The sequence below is a fragment of the Canis aureus genome, chromosome 31 (genome assembly GCF_053574225.1).
Source record: "Canis aureus isolate CA01 chromosome 31, VMU_Caureus_v.1.0, whole genome shotgun sequence".
Lineage (NCBI taxonomy): Eukaryota > Metazoa > Chordata > Mammalia > Carnivora > Canidae > Canis > Canis aureus.
The window spans coordinates 24,932,493-24,948,037 of NC_135641.1; the positions used below are offsets into that span (position 1 = coordinate 24,932,493).

General features: G+C 43.7%; 1 long non-coding RNA gene across 1 annotated transcript in view; it reads right to left on the bottom strand.

The window, feature by feature from the left end:
- Positions 1–15,545, bottom strand: part of LOC144302575 (uncharacterized) — an 80,407-nt gene that overhangs the window by 7,474 nt on the left and 57,388 nt on the right. The window contains exons 13-14 of the long non-coding RNA XR_013369489.1: positions 14,579–15,152; positions 9,482–9,815 (exon numbers count right to left, since the gene is read on the bottom strand). This is a non-coding gene — a long non-coding RNA (uncharacterized LOC144302575). The remainder of the gene's footprint in view (positions 1–9,481; positions 9,816–14,578; positions 15,153–15,545) is intronic.

Below are 15,545 nucleotides of genomic sequence, written 5' to 3' on the forward strand. Positions count from 1 at the left end.
TGTCCTGCCTGCCAGGAAGCTCAGGGTTATATTTAATGATCAATTGCAATAACTATACTAACTCTTATAACATATTTGCCTTCTCGCCATCTTTATGGCTTTAATTTTTAATTACAATATAACATTCTCAGTCTATTTTCCATGTTATAAGTCGTCTCTACTTCTCTTGGGAAATAAAAAGTATATTTTCACCAAGGTTGGGCCCTTTCCACTTCAATTGTGTTTTAAGCTCCTGGAAAGGAGTTTTTCTTTACAATGAGAGTAACTATTTTTCCCCAGGTACAAGAAAGAAACCAAAAAAAAAAAAAAAAAGCCCTCTTCAGAAAGGGAATTGGTCCTCAGGGACCAGTTAGGGCCAAGGGGCCCAGAAACTTACAAATCATTACAAAAAGCTAGAGCCATTGATTCAAAAAGAGTACCCAAAAGGTATGAGGAGTAAACCTGAGCAGACGAGTTCCAGCCCAGCCCTTCTCACCGTTCAGCTAAGTGGCACTCTTCACTCCCAGCATGAGGCAGGGCCACAACACAAATAGCATCATAGAGGGTTTGGACAAATTCCTTTCAGGTTATTAAGGGCTACCTCTAGCCTTTGAGGAAAAAGAATATGTCATAATAATAGCAACGGTTATATTTTTTAAATGCTCTTACATCATTATCTAACTTAATCCTCTCTGGTGTTCTGACAGGCAGGTAGGGCAGGAACTGTGGTTATTCACACTGTTACAGCTTTGTGTCCTCTTGCATAATGTTTCTTGGAGCCACTTTTAGGAAAATAACACTGGGCTGGGCTTACTTCCCTCTGCTGAGACCATTCATAGTGAAGGCAGGATAATAACAAGAGTAAACATGATGATCCCTGATTTTCCCCCCAGCACTTTCAGCTTCCAGGGCACTGCCACCTCCGTCATAATAGGTGACCCTTACAACCACCCTGAAGTAAGCTGGGAGGGGCTTACTGTCTCTGCTTTGTAGATACAGAAGCTGAGCCTCAGAGAGGTACGCTAGTAAGTCATGCTTTCTCGGAGCTGGATTTGTAGCCCTCAGGGGAGGGCACTAAGATCTTGAGCTGCTGACATGATCCCTCCCCACCCCACCAGTCCTCTGACGCTTTCAGGCTTCAACAACTCATTTACTGGCATAGTGAGATGCTGATGATAGAAACCACCAAATGGACAGTTCTAGCTCATTTGAATTCCCTCTTCATTCATGAGTGCAGCCACTTGGTCCCACAAAATTAGTAGTGGGTTAGGACCCCTTCTTTCCTTCAGATAAAATCACCTGCTTCTGGTTTCACCAGGTAACAGGCCTCAGAGTGGTCAGGCAATACAGGAGCCATCTAAACAATTTTCAAGGAGTCAATAACCATCAAAAACATGGGAAATAAATAAGTCTCACTGGGCCAGGCTCAGAAGATCTTCTTAGCCAGATGGCCTTAAGGCAAGTCACTTCACCTCTTTGAGCCTTAGTTTCATCTGCAGAATGGGTCAATAATAACCTCAGTTCTTCCTCAGCTCATAGGTTAGTTATGAAGATCATAACTGTGCATTAATAGCATCTTATAAAATAGGAATATGACAGCTGCTGAATCCTCTCCATGCAGGAAGCTCTAAACCTGCAACTCAAGGGGCAGAGAAGTAGCATAGGAAGTGGGTAGTATCAGGTGCTGTTAAGCGTAGCATGAGCAACATGACTACATTAGTGAGAAGAGAGACTCTGGGGCAACACATGCAGTGACACAGTGACCCTTTCCACACACATCCAAGCTGACAATCGTCATTAGAAAATACAATCAAAAATTCCTTTGAAAGAATCAGTTAGTGCAGGGGTGCCTGGGTGGCTCAGTCAGTCAAGCATCTGCCTTCAGCTCAGATCATGATCCCAGGGTCCTGGAATTGAGTCCTGAGTCCAGTTCCCTGCTCAGCAGGGAGCCTACTTCTCTCTCTCCCTCTGCTACTCTTCCTGCTTGTACTCTCTCTCTCAAATAAATAAATAAAATCTTTAAAAAAATTTTTTTAAAGAATTAATTAGTTCAACCATTTTATTTGATGGAGGAGATAGAAGCTGTACACTTTCTACAACCAACCAATCCCAGAAACTTCTTGAAACTTTAGTTAGAGAATTTGCAAGATGCTAAATAATACACATTTTAAAAATGTGACAGACTAGAGGTGGGAAGGAAACACTAGGCCCTCTAATACACGAAAATGAAAACATCATCCTGGTGTTTGAAAGTTGTAAGGAACTCTCAGTTTTCCACAAGGAGACCAGAGTTAAAAAATCACAGACAAGAGAGCCAGAAAACTTCTTAGAGGCCATTTTTCTCATTTATCTTCCTCCACCCATTTCACAGAGAAGGAAAGTAAGACTCAGAGAGACATGACCTGCTTCCAGTCACACTCGAGGTTAGAATCAGATAGGAAGCATGAGATGTGTCCCTTGCTGCATTGAATCCGGCACACATTTATGAAAACCTACTAAATTCTTGCTTGGGAAACAAGGATGAATAAGCCAGAGAATCCACTTCCAAGAAATTGAGTCCATTAGGGGATATAAAAATTGAGCAGCTGATTCCTGCTCAAAATGCTATGTGTGATATTAACGATGATCAGAATGCTATGGTGACACAGAATTCAGAGCACTCAGTTCTGCCTGGGGTTATCAGAGAAGGCCCCCACCCAGGAGTCAGCATTTGAGTGTATTGAGTGGAAGAGTATTCCAGGCAAAGGGAACAGAGTGAGCTAAGGCAAGGGGCTTCAGGAAGAACACAGCATACGCTGAGAGCCACACACAAATAGTTTGAAACAGCTGGAGGGTTTATAGAAAGTGCTTCAGGGCAATCCTGGGGGATGTCAACAGCTCTCAGCTGCCCTGCACCTCATTTGGCACGCTCCTGAGTTTGTGGCCTGTGTCCACCTAATGGGCCAGTACAACACCTGGCCAAGTGCCGATGGCATTGTGGGGCTTAATGAATTCCCTTTGAAGATGAGAGGACTGTGAGGGAGAGAAGAATTTGCCACTCAGGTGAGTCAACTGAAACGGAAGGTGTGTCTAGCCACTCAGGCCCAGCTCTCTGGCTAGTCGACCGGACAGCCAGGGTCACCTCCCCTGGGGCCGTGGGGTTCTACTAGGGAACATCAAGTTGTTGTTCTTTTTTTTTTTTTTTTTTTTTTTCACCAAGTAGTTCCTAAGCCACAACACTTCTGGCTCACCCTTGCATTTGTAGTTTTACCGACATAATTGATCCCAGAGCTCAGTTTCCGCCATACCCATTGGTTTCCTAGGGAGTGATGGTATATTTAGGCCCCCTTAGAGCATCAGCACAGCCTGGCCCCCTGGGGATAGCATGGAGGGACATGTAAGATGCAGACATAAATAGTCCTGAGCTATGTAGTCATCCTTTTGGGTGCTCTGAGCTTCCTGTCCTAAGCTAAGTTTTTTCTCTTGGGGTTAACTGAGGCATTGAGAGATAAACAAAGCTTTAAAGGGACTCTCCCCGTTGGAAAGCTAAAAGCATTTCTAAGACACTGCTTTGTCCTACCTTCTGATGAATGTGTCCAGCCTTCCCATGAGTACGCCCTTGTGAAGACTCTCTGAGGCATGTAGGGGGGGAGAAAAGGCCACTTGAGCATGAAACTTCTCTAAGGTGCCCCTCTTCATATGTTGGGTCTACAAAATGTCAAAAGAGCCAGGCAAATCATGCCAGGGTTCATCCTGGCAGTGGGCAACCAGTCACCCCTGATATTCAGTCTTGAGCCATTCAAACAACTCGTAGTGACTAAGGTTTTTTTCCACTTACACCAGATTCTTCTCCCACCGCACAATTATATTAGCAAATGAGATCCTTGAGTAAGCAAAATAGGCCTTTCACAGACACATTCCTAAGCTACAGGTAGCTTAGAGTCAAGGAACATTCATTCACATAAGCTTCTCAAAATACACCCCCAAGCCATTTTCACGTAGTTGCTGTGATCTCAAAACTTATTGTCGCTCTGGAACCAAGACTGTGTGCAAAAGCAGGCAGCCAGTAGCTTTGCAAGAGAATGAGAACTGGGCAATAGACAAAATTAACATTTACAACTTGTGTAACTGACAAAGGATTAATACCCAGAATATGGAGAGAGAAGGGGATCCACTAGAATATGAAAAAAAACAACAGAAGTGGGTTGGCAGACTATATGAACATGCACGTTGCAGAAAACAAAATGATCCTTAGCATGTGAAAAGATGTTCAACTTCACTAACAATCAACAAAACACAAATTTAAAAGTTAAGATATTGCCACTTCACTCCTATCAGACAGGCCAAAATTTTTAAGATCTGACAATACGAAGTGTTTATGTGAAGATATAAAACAATAGCAAAGCACAATCACACTGATGATAGAACTGGAGAGAAATCTGGCAATTACTTACTAAATTTGAAGCTACATATACCTTATCTCACAGCTATTCCACTTTCAGGCATACTACTGAGAGAAATTGTTGCACAAAGAGCTTTACACAAGGATGTTCACTGCATCACTGTTTATAGGAGAGAAAAGGAAATTTAGAACTTTGTTAATAGAGAAATGCTTAATAAATTATAACACATGCATAAAAAAGGAACATGACATTGAAGTTAAAGCGAATGAAAATGTACCAATACAATTACATCTAAAATAATAATATTGAATGAAAAAAGCAATTTGTCGAATAAATTGGTATTATGTCATTCATGCAAATTTTAGACATGGAACTGCACTCTCTATTGTCTTGGACATATACTTAAGTACCAACCATGGACAGGACAGAGACATACCATACCATCTTTGGAGTGGTAGCTGTTCTGGGAGAAAAGAAAAAGTGCTGGGAAAAATGAGCTGCAAAAGGACTCAGTTATCTTTGATAATGTTTGTTTCTTTAAAAAAGCTATTTGAAGGGACATTTGCACCCCAATGTTTACAGCAACAATGTCCACAATAACCAAACTATGGACAGAGCTCAAGTGTCAACTGATGAATGGATAAAGAAGATGTGGTATCTATATACAGTGGAATATTACCCAGCCATCAAAAAGAATGAAATCTTGCCATTTGCAAGGGTGTGGATGGATGGAACTAGAGGGCATTATGCTAAGTGAGATAAGACAGTGTCAGAGAAAGACAAAGACCCACATGATTTCACTCATTGTGGAATTTAAGAAACAAAACTGATGGATATGGGGGAAAGGAAGGAAAAATAAAATAGGATAAACCGAGAGGAAAACAAACCATAAGGGACTCTTAACTACAGAGAACAAAATGAGGGTGGCTGGAGGAGAAGTGAGGGGCATGCGGTAACTGGGCATTAAGGAGGTCACCTGATGTAATGAGCACTGGCTGTTATATGCAACTGACAAAATGCTAGATTCTACCCCAAATTTAACAATACAGTACACGCTAACTTGAGTTTAAATAAAACCAAAAAATAAACAAATAAAATAAAAAGCTGTTAGTATTCTTATAAGTCAGGGTGATGGGAATATGAATGTACAGGTCAGAATAGGTACGATTTTGCTACAGTAACAAAACCCTTAAATCTCAGTGACTTTAAACAACAAAGATTTCTTTTTTGCTCATACATGGTGGATTGGCAGAGGGGCTATGCTTATTGTTGTCACTCTGGAACCAAGACTGAGAGTGGCCAGTACCTCCTTGCTGTTGGCTATACCAGGGGGAAGCAAAAAGCAATTACATGGCCCAGCCTAGACGTGGCACAAGTTACTGCCTATCACAACTAATTGGCCACAACTAGGTATATGGTCCTACCCTTCCCAAAGGGCCAGGAAGTATAATTACACAGTGAGCCCAGAAATGGAAGAACTAGAAATTCGGGGGCCAATGACAGAAAGAGTTTTTTTGCAATGGGTATTTGTTATCGTCCTCCTCATCTCTTTTTACATGTTTGAATTATGTTTCATATTTTGCAAAAGCAAGGTCGGAGGATGCTTTGACTTGGGAATCAGGAGGCTTGGGCTTCGGTGTGAGGAATAGAAGGCAAAAGAGGCAAGGTGGGGGAACAGAGATAGTATACTGTCAGCTCCATATTCCCAGACCATTTGACATGATTCACCTACCCACCCTGATACAGACACATTCTGCATTCATGCAATTATCCCTTATTCAGAAAAGGACCTCCATGTAGGTGACCTTGAAGGTTGACCTTCCTTGCTTTTCTTTATTTCCATGAAGATTGAATAGGCAACAGGAAGCCTGATACAAAGAGATGCAGTGCATGGAGTATGGATCATAGAGTCCAAAGTCTTAACTAAGTACCAGGTCTGCCACTCACACACTTCCTGTTACCCTGGGCAAGTTACCATACTTCCAGGGTCTATTTTCCTCATCTGTAAAATGGGCATAACAATAACACCTACATCTTTGAATAGCTGTGATAAGCAAATGAGGTATGTAAAGTGTGTTGTAACTGTAACGTGCTGCGCAGACGTTCACTATTATTAATGACCTAAATTTTGCTGCAAGGGAAGCCTCAGGCCCGATTTACATTTCTGGCCGACAATGACTCATACAACTTCCCTCACTAGAGCCACCTGGTTGACAAAATGGGCCCAGGCATCATCCTGTGGTCCAACCGCTTGAAGAATCTATTGATTTCCTCTTGTGAAAGTGAGTGTGGGAGCAGGGATTAAGCATTATTGCAGATTCCCTAGGGAAAGGAAGGGGAAGGTATGATTCCTAGGAGCAGAGCCTGGTTGGGAAGAGGTTGTAGGCCGAGATGGAAACCTGGGTCCCTGGGACTTATTGAATATTTGAGCTAGAAGAGTATAGGTAGAAGAAAACAGCTCTTTCAATCCCCTCATTTTACAAAAGAGGAAACTGAGGCCAGGAAGGCAGAAAGGATGACCCTCTTCTGACAGCAATGGAGAGTCAACAGAGCTGGTATTCACGCAGCGTCTTTAATTAACTCAGAGTAACCAGGGCAAGCTCCTCATGTGCAAGATGACGCATGAACCTTACCTCCCCAGTTATTTCTAATGTCTGTTGTTTTAAGAAAACTCAGTTCTATCACTTATGAAATGCAGTATAACTTTCCCTAAAAGTGAGCTCTAGGCTCCCAGTTATTGACTTTGCAGATCAGGCTCATAGGAGCTATCTCCTTGTCTCCCCACATATCCTGAATACCACCTGTTGGGCCTCCTCCTATCTTGCTAAAGGACTCCTTCTTGGTGTCTTACCCAATTTCTGTTAACCCTTAGAGCCTTGATGCTCCTAATTCTACCCTTACGTAACAAATATCCCTACCTGTTTGTGTTACTCATTCTAGAGATTGAGCCAGAAAAACCTTCATTGAGCTACAGAGAACATAGGACACAACTCAGGAAATAGCTCGTGGGCACCCGGGTCTGGCCCCAGAAGTCCCTCCCGGAGGAAGCTTTGCACACCAGTATTGTTGCTGATAACACTTCCCCAGAGATCACAGGAAGCTATATAGCCAGATGCAAGGGTAAATCTGACCCTATAGCAGGTGCATCCTGCTCTGACGGCAAAGTGAACTCCACAGGAGGATCTCTCACGCCACATTACCTGGGACCTTGCCTCTGAGGCCATCATGGGCTCCTCCCCATGGTTGCTAAGTCATTCTGCCAGCAATTCAGAAGACCAGAGAAAAGACTGTTATCTCCCTCCATAGGACTAAGAGGTGACCATTACACCTGAGAGGCACTTCACCTGTGAGGTACTTCTCAGTCTGCAAAGCACTTTCACACCCATTAGCTCATTTGATTTTTTTTGAAGAACTGAAAGTCAGCTAGAGAAAGGATTATTCTCCTGTGTTCTAGATAAGGAAGCTCATGTGAGGTCCAGAGAGGTTGAAGGACTTAAGGTCAGATCTTTTGACTCTGATTCTCATTCTTTCTTTGTAGTACAATTAAAGTATTATCGTGATATTATAACATTCTATTAATGAACAAGCCAGAGGGCCAGTATTTAAATCATTTTAAAATATAAAGGCTCTCCTCGGCTTGCTTCTGCCCTTCAATAAACAGTTCAGGGGGAGAAACCATTTGTGAAACCAAAACGCATTTACATTGCGGTTTGTGCTTTATCTGGTTTCTAGAAGCCAGGTCTTTAGTTTCTTTCTGCCCCGTGTCCACTTTCACCCTCTACCTGGATTTTTATTTGAGTCAGTACAACTGAGGAAAGGATGATGCAAAGTAATTACTCACATGAGCCTCACTTGCAAGACCACTGGGGTGTGTGTGTGTGTGTGTGTGTGTGTGTGTGTGTGTGTGACCTTAGAATGTCAAAGGGACGTGCAAGGTGCAAGGCTGGGTGTAGCAGGAACTCCTTTCCTACTGCTTAAAATCCTCAATGATTCCCTGTTGCTCAGGGTGGTCCAGGGATCAGCAGTGTCAGCATTTTTACTAGAGTTTACTAGAAATGCATAACTTCAGGCCCCTACCCCAGACTTAATTCATCAGAAACTGTATTTTAATAAGATCCCCTGAGGTCTGCATTAATTGTTGAGAAACACTGATGTAGAGAATATGACCCACATCACTGACCCCAGGGGTGAGGTCCTTACTCATCCTGGCTGCCTGAAAGCAACATTCACTGGTACACACACACACCCTCCCACTTCCCCTCTCACCTTGGCTCCTGCAATGATCTCTTCCTCTGGTGTTCTCCTGAACCAAATCCTTCCCATCGTTTGAAATCTGGCTCAAAATCCACCTCCTCCAAAAAGCCAAGCCCGATCATTCCACCAGGGAGTGATCTTCTCTCTTTCTGAACCCTAATACCCCAGGCCACACACTTTCTATCTTGAATTAAAATTTCTTTGAGCATAAATTCGCTCTCCAAATTATGTGCCCCTCAAGGTCTAGATCTGGTCTGATTCATTTCTATATTTCCCAAAGCCACACGTTACTTTGCAAAGTTTCTACCACAAACTGATTCTTTAATACATTTGTCTTTAATGTTTCTTTCTGTCTCTAATTGAGGTGTCCAGAGCGATTAAGAAATTCACATTATTGGGTGCCTGAGTGGCTTAGTCAGTTAAGCATCTACCTTTGGCTTAGGTCATGATCCCAGGGCCCTGGGATTGAGCTCTGCATTGGGCTTCCTGCTCAGCGGGAAGTCTGCTTCTCTCTCTCTCTCTCTCTCTCTCTCTCTCCCTCAGTCCCATCCCATTGCTCATTCTCTGTCAAATAAGTAAATAAAATCTTCCAAAAAAGAATTTCCCAGTATTATTCTTGTTATTTAGACAACCATTACCACATATGATTATGATCTAGACTTGGAAATGTTTGCCTAAAATATTCAGTCACTGTCACCCAGCATGTACACAGGCACACACACCCCCTGCTCCCAATGCACACATACTTGGTTTACTATTTCACTTGTTCTTTACTGTAAGAACAATTGGCCAGAATTTATCAAGGTAGCAGGGAAATGCCTTCTTTACACCTGATGTGCCAATTCCAGACTGATTTAGAGTCTTACCAAAAGAGGAGAAAGAACATGATCCTATTACACAATGGAACATAGTACCCAGATCCCAAAGTACCCAGGTCCCAGATCAGGACCGCATTTGGGACAAGCAAAGGTCCCCTGGCCCTCGTTCAGTAGCCTAATGGAGAAGACTCCAAAGACAGAATGCCACTGGTGTTCTTCCAATTATAGAGTCATCTGATTAGAATTACAGTAAATGCATAGCTCAGTTTGCATTGTCCTGAGGTGAACCGGGAACCAAGCTGCTATGGTTGGAGCATCTCATGGTACTGATCTCTGAAAGTCCACTGTCTCATCATAGTGGGGCACTCATGCAAGCGCTACCCTGGAAAGGGAACAGACACAAGTTAGGACACTCCGTTTCTGGGGACCCTGGAGCTCTGGAGACCAGAGTTAGATATATAACTGCATTAATGTTTGAAAGAAAAACTCTGCACACACTCCAGACATTAAACCACCCGAGACCTTTGGAAAAAAGGCTTGCCTTTGGGATAGTTTTAGAATTAATTGTTCCAGTTTATTTCTAGCCCGTTAGCATTGAGCCTTGAGAGGTAGTCTACAAAGTACAAGTTTTCCAAACCATAACATACTATTTTGGTCCATGCTAAGTGAATTTTCTTGTTCTGTCTAGCTGAAGAAGACGAGGCAGGAATTCTCTAGAAGAATCACAAACCCATCAATCCCCTTTCATCTATTCCACTTACAGTGTGAGGGCTGGGAATCGTCAGGGTGTCAGACCAAACCTGATGATTGTGTTATTGTTGCTTCTAATTTAACTACCAAACTGTTAAGAATTACTGCCCCAAACCCAGCTGGGGGACTGGCACCACGCTTTGAAGCCACCAAGTCAGAGTGCTATTGGATGAAACTCGGCTCTACTGGACCATGAAATGAGTTTTCAAAGGGACAGAGAATGACAGATGTGCAAGCCGTGACTAAAACTGTCTCACCAGAGTGGTAACACTCATAATAGGGCAAAAAGAAGCACCACCACGTGATGGGACTCGACCCAAGTCCCAGTTCTACCTGGGAAAGCCAAATCACAGACCAGAGAACACCTTGGAGATTAGCTCTGGAGCCTCTGCTTCCTCATCCACAAACCTCACTTCACTGTGCACCGTGAGAGACTTAGGCAATTACATAGTACTCTTTTTTGAAGGTAGCCATTGAAGCCAAGCACTGAAACGTGCTGGCTGGGTGACTTTCTGGGCCTCCTTTTCCTTGTCCACGCCCTCCCACCTCCCAGGGCTGTCATGCTCATCCAAAGAAAACGAGAGGAGTTGGAGGTTGCCCTGACTCAGGCTTTCTACTTTCTTACTTTCTCAAGCTCCTTCATAGAGGAGAGTTAAGAAAGCTCCCCAATTCTAGGCTTTCTTATAGCCTAAGGCTTTTGTCAGTCTCCTTTCCTAATCTTCACAAACCCCTGGAATCAAAGATGTATCAAAATCAATGCATACACAGGAACCAAATCATAGAAGATACTCATGCACACACATGCACACACAATTGTAAATGTATTTTTAAAAGACTTTAACAAGCACATTTAACAAGCAAACTCTTAACTATCAGGAAAAATCATGTTCAATTAGGAATAGGGAAGGAGACCATTGGGTCATGGGGCTGAAGGGGAAAGCTTTAATTACAGGTTGTTTGGAGAAAACCGCTCTGTTCATCCCTACCCTGGCTATTCCTGATCACGCTATCCATCACTCTCCATTTGGCCTACCCTGATTGATCACTGCACTACCTGTATTATAAATCAAACTTAATTTGGCATCAGTTCAGACTCACTGGGCCCTCACCAACAGAAAATCTTGAAATGATGTAGAAGCCATCCACAAAATGCTTGTACTGAAAGCGACATGGAGAAAACTTATTCGCAACTTGGGATTGGGCAACAGGACAATGGCAAGAAAGAGAGTGGGTCCTTCCAGACTACAAATATAGGCAAACGGTGATCCAAAACCAGGTTAAGTACTACCCAGGGTCTTCCTGTTAGGGTTTCAAGTCCCAGAAATACATCATTTCAGGCTGCGAGGACCCAGAGATCTTGGATCAACTACCTTGTTTTGGAGGTGAGGAAACCGGGCCTCAGCTGGGGGGAGTGGCTGTGCCCATGGTCACACAGCCACTATGTGCCAGAATGGAGACTAGAGACCAAAATGCCTCCTGACATTCTGAAGACTGTCCCTATCTTTCAGGCTCTCAGAGATCAGAACTTATTAAATAGCATAGACATATTTTCTGATTTCCCTCTGATTCCCCTCTGAAGAATCTGAACATTCTCAGCCTCTTGTACGACAAACCAGAAAAGTCTGCCAAGGCTTCAGCTCTCGGAAAGTAGCAGCTCAGTGTTGCAGAAATCTGAATTCTACTCTCAACTCAGACATTAATGCTTGTGTCTGATGTGCTTTGGCTCCAGACCAAAGCCCCTTTGTAACTTAGGGAGAGGGTGCTAGAAATAAGGAAAAGGAAAAAAAATAAAATTTAAAAATAAAACTTAAAAAAAAAAAGAAATAAAGAAAAGGAAGGGAGCCGTCTCTTCTCAGGGGCACCCCTAGAAGCACAGTGCCGGTGTCGGTACCCTGCATTTGTCTATTCAGAAAGCCCTCCTCTTCCTTTAGAGATGGGTAGAGACAGGAATAGAAAGCCACAGCTGTCTACTCAAGGCTGACAGTGCTAAGTCCTGTGTTGCATGCGTGCGTGTCTGCGTGTGTGTCTGACGGACACCCCAAAGCTCTGTGCTGATCTTTGACCTCTTCTTCAAATTGTTAGTCCTTGAGAGGATGCCTGTAGATGACTTGGGTTTTGCCATTTCTTGTTAGTATCAGCATTCTGAAAGGTATGTAGGTGTGCGCTCTTTCACTTCATAGATGAAGATGTCGAGACACAGAGGTCACACAGAGAAAATCAGAGAAAATCCACAGTTGGACGTGGCTGAAAGATCCAAGTCTATCCTCACCTGCAGCTTCCCAGGATGTGCACAAGGCTATGGGTTTGATAACCCCAACACGGTGCCACCAGCTTCCAGACCACCCTGCACTGTTATTTTGCTGGAATGCTTATTATAAACATAACAAACATTGGTAGAATGCTTGTTATTTTGCTAGGATGCTTGTCTTCTCTTTATTAATGCCCTCCTTCCGGGACAATATTCCCTGCCCTCAACACACACACACACACACACACACACACACACACACGCACTCGCATTCTCGCATGCACACAAACAGCCTAATTACTTGTATTCATTTCTTCAGATTCGGCTCAAGTGATATTTCTTCAATGAGGCCCTTCCTTACCACCCACAAAACAGGCCTCCCTATTGTATGCTCTCTCATACCATCTTCTTTTCCTTTCTAACGGTCTTCAGAGATCCACAGGATTGTGACCATCTGATCTGAGTCCCTAACCTTCATGTCAGGGACCGCTCCTGCATTTTCCTCTCCATCTTATCCCTGTATCCCCTAGATGCCCAGCACCTAGTACTGAGGACCCAATAACAGGGGTGAATGCAATCAAGGGCTGATGGATCAACAGAAGAATATAAGCGTAGTCAAGGCTTCAGTAATTCATCTCTTGCTAGTAGTGTTTTAAAAGCTTCTCTCTGCAACCCAACAACAACTACCCAACATCTCTTGCAACTCAACTACCCAATATCTGCCAACCCATGGGACTTCCCCTTTATCCCTTCTGTTTCCTGCAGTTGCTCCCACAGTATGCTTACAGTTCTTACAGTCCTCACTTCCCTTCCCCAGATTCAGCCTTCAATGTCAGCCTGAAAGTAACTCTGAGAAATGAATATGAAATACTCCTTTCACTGTTTAATCCCTGCATCCCGCGATCAGTGTTGGAGCGTGCCACGGCTGACACTCTGACTTGCCTATCTCCATAGTCCCCATGCAGGCTCTGCTCATAGGTGGTACTCAGAAAATACTGAAGGAATGAATCAAAGGATCAAAGTTTTCCAACATGAGATGTCATGTTCTTGAGACAAGAAAGCCTCTATTGACTACTTCTGGCATAGTGTTTTGCACATAGTAGGCACTCACCAACAAGTTTGCTTCAATGCCATCCTCCCCCAAAGATAAACAGAGAGCAGAGCAATGTAGAAGAAATAGTATGAGCTGTAAAATAATTCAGATATACCTGCTATGTGACCTTGGAGAAATGCTTAACCTCGAGAGCCTCATATTCATCTGCCCCCCCCCATTGTGATGGAGAATGGATATTAACACATCTGGCATTTGCCTGGCACCCTAAAATTGTTCCTTCCCCCCGCCCTTCCTGGGAGTCACTGAGTGAGACTGGCCAGCCTCACTCCTTCCTCTGTCTCCTGGGAAGAAATGGTGGTAAAGGGATTGGAACCCAGAGTCTGAGACACTTCCTCTTGTCCCCATCTGGCCCCCTATGCCCAGAAGCTCCTGCCCCAACCCTCTCTGCCCTGATGGAGGGAAGGTGATAGGAATAGGCTCAGTGGATGACTCAGCTTCAGTGACTAAGGCGAGGAGGTGGGGGTGGTAGGAAGGGCACGGGGGCTGGAGAGGAAATAAGTGAACACTCCATCTGATGAAGGATGACTCCATGATAAAGAGGTTTGGCCCTGCTGGGCTCCTGACTCTGACACGAAGCAGACAAGTAAGGGCCTGAGTGCCTTTCCGGGGCACCCTCTGTTTCATTTCTTGGCAAACTCCTGCTGGCTCACAGGGACCTTCTAGAACAAATACTGGGCATTTTTCTGTCTTCTGGAGCTTTTCAGCTCGAGTACTAAGATACATTTGAATATCATTCTTGATGAATTGGTTTTCAGATAGGGTTCCATCTCACCAAAATCAATGTGCATGGGTTATAATTCTGACAGCGACCTGACTTCCAACCTTGGCCTCTCTCCCAGGCTCCAGACCATTTCCTTCATCTGCACCGCCACTTCGACATTCCCAAACATTAAACAAGATCAGGTCTAAAACTATATACATAATGGCTTCTGCATCTGCCTCCCTCAGCTCCTCTCCTGGTTGACTGTACCATCTACTCAATCACCAATCTTGGTGCTAAGACATCCTGCACCCTTCCTCCACCCATACTCACCATTGCTCCGGTACTCATGTTCCTGCCAGGTCCTGAATTTCTCACATCCATTTCCTCCTGCCCATCCCCACTTCAGCTGGAACTGGTCAGGCCCTCATCATCGTCCATCATGACTCTTTCTGGCATCTTCCAGCTATCTCCTTATCTCCAATCCATTTTCCAGACTGTCTGCAGAACAATATGCTTAAGCCTTACTTTGAATCTTATCACCCTGCTTAACATCCTTCAATGCTTTCCCAGATCCTATAGGAAACAGTCCAAACTCCTGAGTCTGGCATACAAAGCTCTTCTTGATCCAGCACCCCCCTTCCCCACCTTCTGGTTTTGCCTGTTGACTCCACCCTACAAACTCAGGTAGACAGAGACACACCCTAAATTCCAGCCACCACTGAGTCCCATATCACACTGTGCTCTTCTCACCTCTGGGTCTTTGAACATGTCGTTACCTTCTCATAGGTAAGCACTTCTGTGTCTCTGGAAAATTATTTTCTTCCCAGATTTGGCTCAAATGTCATCTCTGATGTATGGCCCTCTTAGACACCCGGAAATGAGTTGGTAACTCCTTCTGTGAGCTCTGTCAAAACATAGTCACTCATATTAAGCACCTAGTGGCATTGTGACTTTTTGTTTTTACATGTCTCTCTCCACTAAACTGGGAAATCCTCAAAGGTGAGTCCTTCCACAGAATGTCTACTCAACAAATATATTTTTTTAATAAATGAAATATCAAAAATGGGTATTTAGTAACAAAAGTACTTTTGTCCTTTGATCTTCAGTGTTTCCATCCATAAAATAAGTCTCTGAACCAGATACATTACAATTCTACTAGCCGCAGATTTCAGACTGCATCATCCTTCAAGTATACAGCTCATATCCTTGGCCCACTCAGTAGTAGTAGATTTTGCTGAGTTATTTTTCCCAAGGAAGGAGTGGGACTGTGGGTTCACCCACACAGCAAAATGGCTGG